Here is a 13,915-nt window from a genome sequence, read left to right as displayed (position 1 = left end):
CAGGACCTGGAACTGTGGGCATGGAAATAGCAAGGTGATCTTGGCCTGACACTTGCAGATTTCTTCCTCAAGCTGTTGCAGGCAAATACTATTACTTTCTTAAATTTCGCTCTTTTGTTCAGTCAAAATTCTTACAATGAAATCATGTGTTTGAGTAGGCAGCTAGTTCTATAGCCTCTGCATTACTGGCAAGAAGTTATGGAGCAGCATGGTTCCTTCTTGATGCACTTGCCAGGAAAATCATTAAGGGGAATATTTGCTATCTCTCAAGTGCCTTGAATGGCCAAGTAAGAAGGTGTTCTGTGCTTATATTGCCCATCTTGCACTGAGTGATCTTCCTGGGCCATCCTCCATGGAGAGACTCTTGGTGCTTCAGACCTATCTGGCTCTGAGGGACTGTGTGCCACCCCTGTGAGAAGAGGTTGTCTGCAACAGATCCCTGTCTCTTGTCAGTCATATTAATGCTCTTTAGTCCATGCTGTCCTCTTTCCCTAGCCCTCCTTGAAGGGAACACTTCCACCTATGCAGGAGCATCCTGAATCCCTCCTTGGGAAGAGAGTTGAGTGGCACATCAGATAAGAAAACAGAGCCTGGCTACATTCTAAAACTGATGGTGGAAGAGGGAAGGGAAAGTATATGGACGTATAGGACTGATTGCCAGTGTGCAGTATGCCACAGGTTAAGCAGGGCCACACAGCCCCTCCTCCTCCTCTGAAGCAAGAGCAAAATTTCCAGACAGAAACAGAGGGCACATCTGGGGATATGAAAAAATCTGGTGGCCTTGGACAGGCTGGTGGCAGGAAACCAAGGGCAAGCACTGCAATATTCAGCTCAGGGGAGAGCCTGAGGTGTGGGGAAAAGAGCATCAGTTAAACACAAGAGCTCCAAAAAAATGCTTCTTGGTAAGAAACATGCCAAGCCTCAGTGACAGGCACCTCCTCTCTCAGCCCAGCATCGCAGAAGCAGAGTGGTGAGGTGAAGAGATCACCTGAGCACTGCAGGAGCCAGGAGAACTCCCACACGTGACAAATTCACATGGCAAAGGAGTCCCTTTTCTATAAGAATTAGAAAATCCACATAGGATATGACACATCCTAAGTGTCTTTTCATTACCTGAGCTGTATGAAGCTGCAAAAGATGGCACCAGAAGTTTGTCCTGATCTTCCAAAGCCCTCTCATTCAGAGTCAATCCAGATGAAAAACACTGAAGAGTGAAAAAGTCTTTTCCTGATTCATACTTTATAATTTTCTGACAGATCTGCAAGAGGGATCTGCTTTATCCTTTCAGTTTTGCATGTTTCCTCAGAAAGCAAAAGGCCTTATTTGTTACTAAAATAGTGTACACCAGATACTTAAACTTCCCGTGTGAGGATGCTTGCCCATGCAACCTTCTCTACCCTAAGGGATGCTCTTAATGAAGCCACTAACTTGTCATGGGATGATTCTTTCGAGCTAAGAATTTTCTTTTGATTTTTTTTCTTTCCTCTTGGAAGCCCACTCCTGCCTGACACTGCACATATGCAAACATGTAGAGACAAACATTTTCTTTTCCCTTCTCCCCCGCACCAGCATCTTCTACCCATATGGGACAGATAATCCCTTTTCATATCGGCTCATCTTCTTCTTTCAACACAATTTCCTTGACATCCCAAATTACAACCAAATGGGGGAACGGAGGAATGAGCCTGAAATCAATTTCAGATCACTCAAAAGAAATAGATTTATAGCAAAGATAAATCAACAAAACCTTTGAGGGTAGATCCCCGAATTCTTGCTTCAGTCCTTGACATATTTAGTACCTGTTGATAGAGGCTAAGACAGCACACAGTCACTCAGGGGAGGGGCTGGGAAGCCGGATGAGCATCCCCAGCAGGGCGGAGGCAGCCGGCTTTGGGTCAAGAGATTTGGATCCAAGTGCCTGCCAAGACAGATAAGACATAACTTTCACACACCAGTGTGGCCCCACTTAAGAAGGGAGACTAACATCATCTGCCCCACACAGACCAGCTCAGACCAAGCAAGGTCCATCCATCCCCTCACCTGCAGCACATGTAAGCAAAAGTAAATAATAGTGCCCTGGTCATCCCAGTGGTGTTTTTAGCCCTAAACAGTTAACAAGAGCTTGGAGAGAGTCCCACCTATGCCCTGCACCTGGGTTTAAAGAATGAGAAAGACTCCACAGCATTTCAGTCACAGTTATTTGTGACGGTGTTTCCCACAGGGTAAGAAGCAGCACAACAGATAAACCATCTTAATCTCAAAGCTGAAACAAGGCAGCAGCACTCGGGAGCAAAACCCAACTCACCGCAGATGCTAATGCTGCGGTGCAGATACAGGAGCTGACTTTGGGAAGTCAAGAGGTTTCGAGATTAATGTGGGAAGTCAAGACAAGAGGTTGCCCCGAGGTCAGGCTCTGCCCCTCCAGCGTGCCCGCACTGTGGCCTGCGCTGAGGGCCAGGGACAGCGTTGCTAATTTGGTGGTTAATTTGGATGCTCGCTTAAACAGGAAGAAAACAGCTTCCTGGCAGAGAAGAGGGGGCCTCGTCCCCTCTGTGGAGGATGATGGCAAATGCCTGCAAAGGTTGGGAAGAACTGGTGGGTTTCCAGTTCCTGGAAAGGGCAACACGGATTTTAGGCCTCAGTTTTTTAACATATTTTCTCTTTCTTTTAGAAACATTAAAAGATTTTATCTTAATTAACATTTGATATTTTGTGGAAGCAATACCTAAGGGAAAAAAAAATCTTAGATTATTATGTGCTTACATCAAAGGTCCCAATTTTCACTGGTTTACAGTGGAGAAATTAACAAATCACAGCCATCAGTACTGGAGTATATTGCCGGGTTTTTTCGTCTCTCTTTCAAGAGATCTAATTTGGCTTTGAAGCCAACAGGACTGCTTCAGGAAAGAGGTACTTTTCAGCATGGGAAAGGGTAATAAAACCTGGTAATTTGTTTTTAATTCAATTGCCTGGTGTAATTTACCTCTTTGTTGCAATGTTCTCCAAGGGTCCTTTAAAAGATATCACAGGCTGCATGCTAACAGGTGAACACTTTCCTTACATACTAGGAAGATGCTGTTTTCCCACTTCAATCATAAGCATTTACACAGAGCAGGGAAGATGGACCAGTACTAGATACCAGAGGAAAATATTTTCTCATTTTTTTAAAGCAGAGACCATGGTTCAGTGAACTCTGAGCATTTGTAGCTGGTGTGGTGTGGGGTTTATGCCTTTTTCTTCTGGGGAAGCACAAGCAGGACTTCTGATGTCCTGCTTGATGATTTTTGATGAAGAGGGTATATTCATGTTGCCTGTCTATGAAATACGTAACATATAGTCCCTACTGTAGTATTTTTAATTTTGGATGACAGCAGCCACTCTGGTCAAACCAGGGGCTAACACAGCTCTCAGTTAACCCCATAGTCTCATTACCTTCTTCCTTCCAAGCACAGTCCCTCTGCGATGCAGCTTGTTTTGGTCCTGCTGCCAAGCAGCTCTCCTGATGCTGCCTGGTAGGTGTAATCAGAAGCACCAGCTGCTGAGGAGTAAGATATCCAGGTGTCCCCTCCTGTGGCAACCAGCACCAAGGGAAATGCCTCCATGAAACACCAGGGGAGGGCACAAGATATTAAACAAACTGGCCACTGAAGTAGGAAACCCATAAATACAAACTTGATGATGAGCACTGAGGACCACCTTGGGGGATGCATGGGGACCACCAGCAGGACACCTCAGGACACCAGCAGGCTGTTGTCCCTCAAAACAGCCAGGATGGGACATTCAATCAAGCTTCAGCTGGTAGCCTCTGGCCTAAATTTTCTGTTTCTAACTGGTGCAGGGACTTTTTTGGCACAACCTTACAGCTCCAGCACCTGCCTTAGCTCACTAAAGTACTGCCCAGGGCACCCCGAGCCCCAGAGGAGGGTTTTTCTATCCTAGGGACTTTTAAGAGCTGAACTGCAGCAAATGTGTGGGGACTGACCAGGTAGAAAAGAGATTTCCTTTTGTCTTACGATTCAGTCTCCATGATGCTTTACAGTACTAGCTGGAACTGTGAATAAAACAATTTGTCACATTATTGCTGAACAAACAGTTTGCACAGAGCTGCCTTGGGGAAGATGCAATGTAGTGGGGTTGCCACTGCTGATGATTAGATTGAAGACTCTGAGAATGATCCTTCATCCCTGCACTGGCAGCAGGATGGCGATTTAGCTCTCAATATTCATTTTCCAGTTCCTAAAAGTTTCAGGTTCACATCTGGCTGCAATCTATATTACAGAGGCCGGGTTCAGATCTCCACTCTGAATACCTCAGAGACTGCGCCAGTGCTGATGCGAGGCAGAGGCTGCCAGACACAGGTAAAGATGCTGGGAAGTGTGGCACACGTGTGGCATACCTGGTGGCATGCAGAGGCAGCGTTTCAGTCATTTGAGTGATGGGCAACCAGTGGGCAAGCCCAGCCCTGTCCTACCTCTGCACTGACTGATTTCATTAGCTCTCATTTTCCTCTTCAAAGCTCAAGGAAGTCCCAAAGCATCCAGCGTGTCACACGAGTCTTGAGTCATCACAACAACATTGCAGATAATGAGATCAAAGAAGCTGCTATCTCATCCCTCCTGCCAAAAATTGCAGGCAGCCAGTGGGACTGGGAACAGCTGACTGGGAACATCCAAATTTCCACTGGTACCAGCACTGTCTCTGACAGACATGCTATGTAAGCCGGGAGAGAAGCTGTGCTCTGAAGGGAAGGCAACAATTCCTACCTCTGAGCAGAGTTTAAAAATTGAAAGTAGCATCTATTCAGCTCCTCCAAGCCGTTTCAAAGGACTTGTAAGGCTCCGGTTGCCATTGTGCAGCTGGTAATTCTGTGTCACAACTAATTACCGCCTAATAGCCGTTGTGGGGACAAAGTCCCTGGTTTAAAAGAGAAGTCTATTTCGTCTCGCATTCAGGCCTAATCTGACCCTGAATAGCAGAGATTACATGAGGTAATACAGCAGTTATTTCTACCTGCTGTAGTTCATAAGCTCCATCTCCAGCTGAGGCAAAAACCCCTCCCCCTTTACAAAGATTATTTGTCATTAAAATGCTCGGTAGCTTTTTTTTTTCCTTTTTTTTTTTTTTTTTTTTTTTTTTTTTTTTAAATCTGGATGTTGCCTACACTTTCAGAAAGGTTTTTGAAGGAAGATTAGCAGGATTAGGAAAGGTTCACATATGTTCAGCTTCACTATTGGTATTCAAGACATCACAACTCCACCACCACCCAGGAAGCCCAAGAAAACTGAGAGCAGAGACAGAGAGGCAGAAAGAAAGAGGCCTCCTGGCCAGAGAAAGCAAAAAGCGATCCAGCAAGTAAAACAGTCGAGTCAGACCCTTGGCCACGGGGGCTGTCACACCACAGAAATCCTTGCCTTTCACTCCAGAAAAAATACAGCTCTTATTCAGAACCTCATAACTACTCATGCCTGCGGTCTTCTTAGAGGTCTGACCTTGCTCCTCTGCTAATGGCCCAGGCAGACAAGCTGCAAGAGATATGCAGCTGCAAATGAGCATTTCCACACAGATACAAGCCTTGAAATACATCAGCTGGCACAAACACCACAACAAAACAAGGAAGAAATGCATGCAATGCAATGCAATGCCCAAGAGAGATGTCTGACATCAAGCTGGTAGCACTGTGTGAGCTGCACAGACCAAGAGTCAAACGGCAAATGGGTGAAACCACCCATGTGCAAAAGGGTGGCAAAGTAGTGCAGGTGCCAGAGCACACCTCCTCGTGTTCCTACAGGTCATCCTTGGGGCCTTAAGCCCTTTTTCTGGTGCCATGTGGGACATAAAGCTGGTGTGAAAATGTCTCGAGGCTGCATCCTGCTGGCCACTTGCCAAGAAGTCATGAAACAAGAGTATGGCCATAGGGAGTCACCTGCTCCCTCAGAGACATTTAACCTCAGCAAGGGCATAGGCCCCTTCATCAGGATGTGTCCCATGCCTGGGACAACACTGGGACAACAATCAAGTGGCTGGATTTCTTTAGAATTATGGTGGGAGAAAAGACAGTAGGAAACGGGGAGAAGGAAGCCATTAAGGCAACCAGCATAAACCACGTCCTTGCTGGAAGACCTCAAAATTGCATTCCATACTTTTCATTGTTCTTAGAAAATGGGATTTCTTTTGGTTCAAATATACTGGTATAGGTCAACACCTGTCCAGTAAAAATACATGGACATCTTTCTTCAGGTTATTTTTTGTTTACATTGTAAACAGCTGAGCAAGGTTTAAATCCATGCTCCAAGTAATGGAACCTTAGAATTCTAAAGCCTGGAGAACAGTTGACATGGTCAATGTGAATTTTCTTCCTTTTTAGGCAAATTTTCTCCTTGTTTCAGATTTTCCAAAAAAAGAAACACCCCAATCTATCCTCAATAGTTGTTCTCTTACCTTGCCCCTTCTTTCTCACCAACACCGTCACATCTCCTCCTTGCCCCCTGAGATTCTTGCTCCTAATTCTAGCATCACTTCACTCATTTTCTCCACTCCTCAGCCCCAGAAACACACTGCCCACCGCTCCTATCCCCACTCCCTTCCCTCTACCATTTCAGTTCTCTTTCCCTAAATGTATCCAGTCCTTCCCAAGCTTTTCCCTCACAAGGCTCTCATTGCCTGTAGGCCAGGGTCCTTCCTGAGCACTCATGATTTCACTGCCCTGGTCCCACCTTACACCTCCTTGCCAGCCATCCCAGCAGGTAACACAAGAGGCAGGCAAGAATCGTAGAGTCTCAGCCAATCTAGGGTTTTAGCAACAAACCCCTTCCAGCTCCTCCTAGAGCCTTACCAAGCCCTCCAAGTTCGCTTTGGAGGATATATGGATCAGGCAAAGCACGCCAGGACCTCACGCACATCATTGGAGGATTGACAGGGGGAGACCTCATGTGGAACTGTTAAAACAAGAGATGTTATTTAAGGCATTTATATTTTCACTCGCAAACATTTTCTTCAAGCAGTTCCAAAGCAACATGTGCTTTAAATCGCTGAGCCTCGATAAAGCGAGCCCAGGCACACGTGGGAGTGGGGCAGGGCTGCTGCTCTGGCCAGGAGAGCACTGCTCCCCACCCGACCCAGAGAAGGGAGAAACAGTGTGAGGAACCTAAGGTAATAAATTCAGTATGTTACATGAAAGATCAAAACTCCTGACAGTATGCTATCGAAAGCAAGGAATCTCTAGGGGGCTTTTGCCTGTTTTTTTCCTTCCAGCAAATACATAAAAGCCCTGCCAAGAGAAGAACATCTTTCTACCTCAACAGCTTGGGGAAGGATTGCCTATGGGGTACCCCTTAAGCAATTCAAATGGGAAAGGGGAGCAACTGTAGCAACACAAATAGTGTGGCAGCAAGAGCTGATCTCCTAAGTGTAGAGGGGCTCTTTAAGCACAGGAAGGGGTGAGAGGCGCCACCAAATTCTGTAAAATGCTGTCACATGTGAGGCTGCAAAATGTTTCTTCCAAGTTTCAAGGGGGCAGTTTGGAATGAAGTGGTGTCACTCACACTTTGGCTTCTGTGAACAGAAATCCCTTATGGATGGGATTAGGAGGTGGGGGAGGGAGAGACCACAGAAACATCAAATTCAAAGCACCAAAACTTACTTTTCGATAACCCTCGACTGTATTTTGCATCTGAATAAGCATTAAAAATTCTGGGTGATACAACATTTGCACAGCAGTTAAATTTGAGTAATGCCTTCTCTTTTTTTCTTTCCCAGCGCTATACAGATTTGATCTTTCTCAGGCAGATGAATGACAGCTCACGCTTGCAGTGGGTGCTGATTCAGAATTTTATCTGAAACAGCCTGTGCATGGTGATACGATATGATTTGATAAATCCCTCTGCAGTTCCCACAAGAGCCTGGAGTACTTACTCCTTTAGGGACAGCAAGAGTTTTGCCATGGTCAGATTTTGCCTCTTTCTGACAAACATATTGCTACTGGCTGGCTGAATGCAGAAAAATAGCACATGCAAAAACCTCAATGCTGGTCACCTGCTTCAGCACCTTACCCACACCTGGGAGGGCACATCTTTGGGGGCCACGAGGGAGGCCCCACCTTGGACAGAATGGCGGGAAACCCAAGATGAGACCAGGGTCTTGTGCATTCAGTTTTCCTTCTTGTTCTTAAAAGGGAAAAAATACAAAGGGAAAAAGAGGCGGAGGGGAACCAAACCATTGTGAGTAACTCTGCCTCTCAAGTGTTTTACATAGGCGCTGGTGGTGGCAGGGGGCCAGGCTCTGCAGCCCACCTCTGCACCCATTCCTGATGGGTGGGGGATGGGGAGTGGGGGGTGTGGATGCATATTCATGAGTGGGAGGAGGCTTCGCTTCCCCGGTATAAAGTGTGTTGGCTGAGTTGCATGAAAAGAGCAAGTATTTTCTGATTCTTCAGCTAGGAGCAGCATCCCTTCCCCAGAGCAGCATGTAAATGCACAGAGGGGAGGCAGGTGCCTCCTGTCAAGGAAGGGATGGGCCAGGTGTGCTTGCAGCCCTGCTCCCAGCCTGAGCAACTCCCATTTCCCCAGGACCTCAAGGGATGCACTGCATTTATTTATGGTCTCAAAAATCAGTGGCAAATCCCCATCCTGTTCCCTCAGCTGTACCCCTGAAGCAAGACCATGGGTAGAGGGGCATGGTAAATTCCTGGGGTGCCCTAGCACATCACTGCAGGCTTCCCTCCTTTTGCCAAGGGATGCTTGGCAGGAAGTATCAGGAGGCTTCCGCAGACGGTGTCAGGACACCTTCAGCTCTGAGGTCAGCTGCTGGAGCTGGGACCTCTGGTGCAAGCAGGCATCACTTTACAAAGATTTAGAAGAACAACATAGAAACCAGCATGCCACCCTCCAATGTGAGGTCCTCCTGTCTGTGAGCACCTATGCCCCCACCCCCAGATGAACATCTCAGGGATGGAGCTTAGAAATATGAAAAACTAGCTAGAAAGAGCCTGGGTAGCCCGGCAAAGTTGGGAAGAGTCGATGTGAGACATATGGTTCCAGCACTCCCTAAAAAAATATAATTGCTATCTTCAGGTGGCTGCACACCCTCTCCTTCTAATGAGTAAGATATTTAAAGTCCTGAACTGTTTATGTGACATTTCAATAAATAATGCGGAGATTTGACAACATTTCCATATTCCTCCTTTAATGTCTGGATGTCTCTGACTTAATCCCAGTTCCTTGGCATTTATTACTGTTTGTTACACTAACAAGTGAGATTATGAGAATTCTAATGAAGGCTTCCAGTGAAAAACTCTGTGATTAAAATGCCATAATAACAGTTGCATGCATTTATGTGGCTGATTATCATAATCTATTTAGCACAAGTAAACATACAAACAGAAGGAGAAAAGGGAGCCCACTGACACTTCAGCTAAAGGAGAATTGGAAATGAGGGAGAAACAATGTAAATATGTAAATGTCTTTGTGTATTCTTTTTATCTTTTTTTCTCATCCTTGCTTTTTTTCCCCCTGTTTGCTAATGAGACATCTATGGTTCGTCACATGTGGTCCCTCTTTGCTTGGCCGAGGTGCAGTTTTCGGGCCATCTGCTGGGGCCACTCTCCCAAACAATGCCACCCAGAAAGCGAGGGAGACATTCGCCACAACCTTTGACATCATGGGCGACAAGAGATGGTGTCGTACAGACTCGGGGCTTTGATATGTTCATTCCAAATGCTTAGTTCAGCTGTTACTCCATTAATGCAACTCCCCATACAACACGGGAAGGCAACAGCCCCCCAAAAACTCTTAGCAAAACAAGGAGAAATCTCACCAAATTCCTACTATATGCTTTTGCTAGCCAGCCCTTTTTAATCTTTTTTTTTTTTTTTTTTTTTTTTTTTCATTTTAAAGAACAGATAAGAACTTCTCCATCCCAAGGGTCAAGAGCCTCCTGTAACACTGGCCCACAGCCAGCGAGTATTTTGGCATGAGCCTGGCTGTCGTTGCCACCATATGAAACTGCTCTGAAGGTCACAGGCACCTTGACATGGGAGAACTTTTCCATGATGGGTATACAGCAATAAAATCCTTGGGGCTCCATCAGACAGGTGCAGTAACTTATTAATATCTCTCATTTCTAAGGAGCTCTCCGTCAAAATGAAGACATGGAAAGCGGAAAATAGATGAAGGGTACTATAAGTGTGCCACATAGAGACAAATGGTGAAAGGTGGGAAAAAATCTGCAATAAGGCTGCACAGAAAACTGAAAATAGGAACTAAATGTTTGTGTTATATATGTGGCAATTTAAAAAAAAAAAAAATAATTTCCAGACTTAAAAAAAAAAAACCAAACTCTGGTTTTTGCAGAGGAGGTACACCCCCTTGTGCTGGGGCTTTCTTTGCTCCTTCATCCATGTAACACAGGTATTGACTTTCCACCCCCAGGGTCTGCTGCTGGGACCAGGGAATGAAGGCAGTTTGGACCAGATAAGCAAACTGAACATGTGGGTGGATTTCCAGTCCCCTTGGTGTCCAGCTTCGTTGGTGAAGTGCAAAACCCACAGCTAAGGCAGTCCCTGGTTCAGACCTTCTGTGGAACAGAGAACTTCATATGGCTTGGCAAATCATGATACAGATCTGTAGTTCCTTTTCCAGCTCCATTTCCTTACCTCTGCCCATCTAAAAGCCAGTCTTAGCAATTGCACTGATTTGTTTCTCTTGGATGTTTGTTTCTCGTCTTCCCTTGGCAGCTCATTTTGGGAGGATTTGTGCATAAGGGACAGCATCAAGACCAGGGAATGCTAAACACTCACTCAATTTTTCACTAGCATTGTACAGCAGAGCAGTACCTGAACTAAACAATAGCAGATGGTGGCAAGTTTTCACCTCTTGGCTCTGGGTCCAAGGAAAGGCAGGATGCACAATGCACCTCTGCTTAGCAAGATGACATTTCTGCAAAGATCTTATCTTCTGCAGGCTTGAAATGCTTTGCCAACCACATAGAAAATGTGCTTCACAGGTATTTCTCTCCTTAGCACTGAAAAAAATTTAAAAAGCGATCAGAAGAGTTTGAGCTCTTTACTACATGGCAGTCAACAAATGGATGCCTGCCCAGGATGCAGAGGACAGGGGATGCCATCAGGGCAGCACACTGGCCTGCCAGCACTGCACTTTCTTGGTGTTTCACCCTCCTTCTCCTCAGTTGCTCATGGAAAATGGCACTATCAATGAGAAGTGAAACTTCTGGTAACACATAGAAGCTGTTAAAACAAAGTAGCTATCACAGTTTTTTTACAAGCTTTAGGAACTGCTTTTCCTTAAAGCAATGAACTGGTGACGCAGAGTTTTCTGTTGCATCCTTAAAGTTTTTCCTCCAGCAATGTGTTTAATGAAATAATTCTGTACCTTGTAAAAAATACAGCACCTTGCATTAAACAGAACGACAGTCAGAAAGCTTGTATGTCTTACACCTGCACTGAAGTGTTAAAAGGAGTCTGAATTAAGTGGTTTTGCTAATGTCTTAAGGTCCGAGAAAGTCAGTGCCCATTATTCTCATGGATGTGATACTGTCGGATTAAGTGGCCAGGCTTGGGAGGAGGGACAAGTGAGCCTGAAAGATGTAAGACAAGAATCTAGCCTGGGTTTTAAATAGCAATTTTGTTGTAGATTACAACAGGCTCATGAGTGACAAATGTTTATAAACTTATAAAGAGGGGGGGGGGTCCTGCTAGATGAGAATAGGAGATGGCCTATTTTCTGCATATTTTTAATCTTGCAAATATCACAAGCATCAGCTTTGGTATTTCTGAGACTTCCCTCTGGGTGACTCCTGTGAAGATTAGAAGCTTTTGCAGCCTCTGATTGAATGAGAAGACATGCTGAGTTTTTAGCAAAGAGCATGTGTCTCCAACATTTCAATCGAACAAGTGTTAACAAAAAACAAATCAAGAACTGGGGAAGAAAAGAAGAATTAAAAAATAAAAATAAATAAATAAATAAATAAATAAATAAATAAATTAAAAAAAAAAAAAAAAAAAAAAAAAAGGAAAAAAAGACAAACTGGAAGCTTTGAGAAGTCATTCCCTGCCTTGAGTGTCACCTTGTACCTTTAAGCCATGAGCAAAGAGCTTGCAGGGAACCCCCACATCTTCAGGTGCTGGTAGCTGTGGTCCTGACATGTGTTGGGAGGGGAAGCTGTGACCCTAGAGGACTCCCTGAAACCCAGACTCTCAAGTGAAAAGTTTAAAAGGCTCTTCAGCTGCAAAACCCAATTCCGAGCCCACAGCCTTGCTAACAGATGGGAGGCAGACAACGCTGGGGATCAGGCAGTACAGTTTCCGAGGCATCATTAAAGCCGTTTTCAGCTGCCAGTCCTCCAGGAGCCGCGATCACACACAGGCTCTTCGTCCTTCGGATGCCTCAGATTCCTCGCAGCCGTGCAGGGGTACTGTGTGGTATCCGTGGGGAAAAGACCCTGCGCCGCAGGCCTTGAGGGAATATAGGCAATAACAATCCCAAACAACAACCTGATGACTTTCCGAGTGATTTGCAACATTAAAGCAACAGTCTGGTTTTTATTAAGTTATCACTTCACCATGTGCCCTGATTGCCTTCATTCACGCTTTGGTTGCCTACCGTTGCAGTTGTTTAAAAAAAAAAAAAAAGAAAAAGAAAAAGAAAAAAAGAAAAAAAAAAAAAAAAAAGAAAAAGCATTAATCGGTTAAAAAATGGGCTCTGCTTAACATTCTAGTATCAAAATAAAGTTGGAGTGAACGGCTCCTCTGGAAGCCCCCCCAGGGCAGCCTTCCCATGATGGGCCGACGAAACAAGCGGCAGCTTGCAATATCGAGTCTTATTGAATCCAGGGGGGGACATGTGACATCTAATCTAATTTGACATCTCACGGAAGAGATCACCCCCCGCCGACGCTTCCTCCTTGCACCCCACTTCTTTCCTTCGAGGACAGCAGAGAAGGACCGCCTCGCTTCCACATTCCCGCTCAAACTTAGCGGTTCCCTGCCCCAGGAGCCCCGCGGGCTGCAGGCGGAACGGACTTGACGTCCCGATAGACGGACGGTGGTCATCGAAGGCATTGCTCGCCCCCATTAGGGACAGAGACCCCGGCTTCTCCCCGGCGACGGCGCGAGGTTTCCTCTCTCTTGGAAGGGGGAGGGGGAAAAGGAAAGTGGGGGAAAAAAAAAAAAAAAAAAAAAAAAAAAAAAAAAAAAAGAAAAAGAGAGAGAGGAAAAAAAAAGGAAAAAAAAAGGAAAAAAAAGGGAAAAAAAAAAGGAAAAAAAAGGGAAAAAAAAAAGAAACAAGAAGAAAGGAAAAAAAGAGAGAGAGAGAAAAAAGGAAATGTAAAGAGAATAAAAGGAAGAAAGGAAAACGAAAAAATGAGGAAAAATAAGGAGGGGGAAGAAAAGGAAAAGGAAAAAAGGAAAAGTCCGCTGCTCACTTATCCCTCCTCGGGACGTCCCGGGTACTTGGAAAACTGCTGCCCCAGATTACGGCCCGGCCCCCGCCGCGCCCCCTTCCGCTGCGCATCCCAGTTCTCCCGAGCCAGGACCACCGGCATCCCTCCTGGCAGGTAACTCCCAGGTCTGCTCCAGTCTCTGGATGACCACCCCGAAGTGTGTGGGCTCCCGGCGGGGGCTTCTGCCTCCCCTGCTCGGGCTGAGGAGCGGGAGACGGGCCGGCACGGCCGCTGGAATTTAGGGTACGCGTCCCATCGCCGGACTGATGAAGTGGCTGGTGAAACCCTGGTGGTCTCCGGGACCGAGACCGGAGTCGCCGCTCGGCAGCGGGTGCCGCAAACCCGACGGGGGCGGGCGAGACGCCCCATTCGCTAGGGATGCGGAGGGGCAGAGGGTCCAACCTTTTAAGAAGGAAAGGTCCCAGCTTTTGAAGAAGGAAAATTACCGAGCCCTGGGAGAGGG

Source organism: Heliangelus exortis, chromosome 1 (assembly GCF_036169615.1).
Source record: "Heliangelus exortis chromosome 1, bHelExo1.hap1, whole genome shotgun sequence".
NCBI lineage: Eukaryota > Metazoa > Chordata > Aves > Apodiformes > Trochilidae > Heliangelus > Heliangelus exortis.
This window is presented reverse-complemented; position numbering follows the sequence as displayed.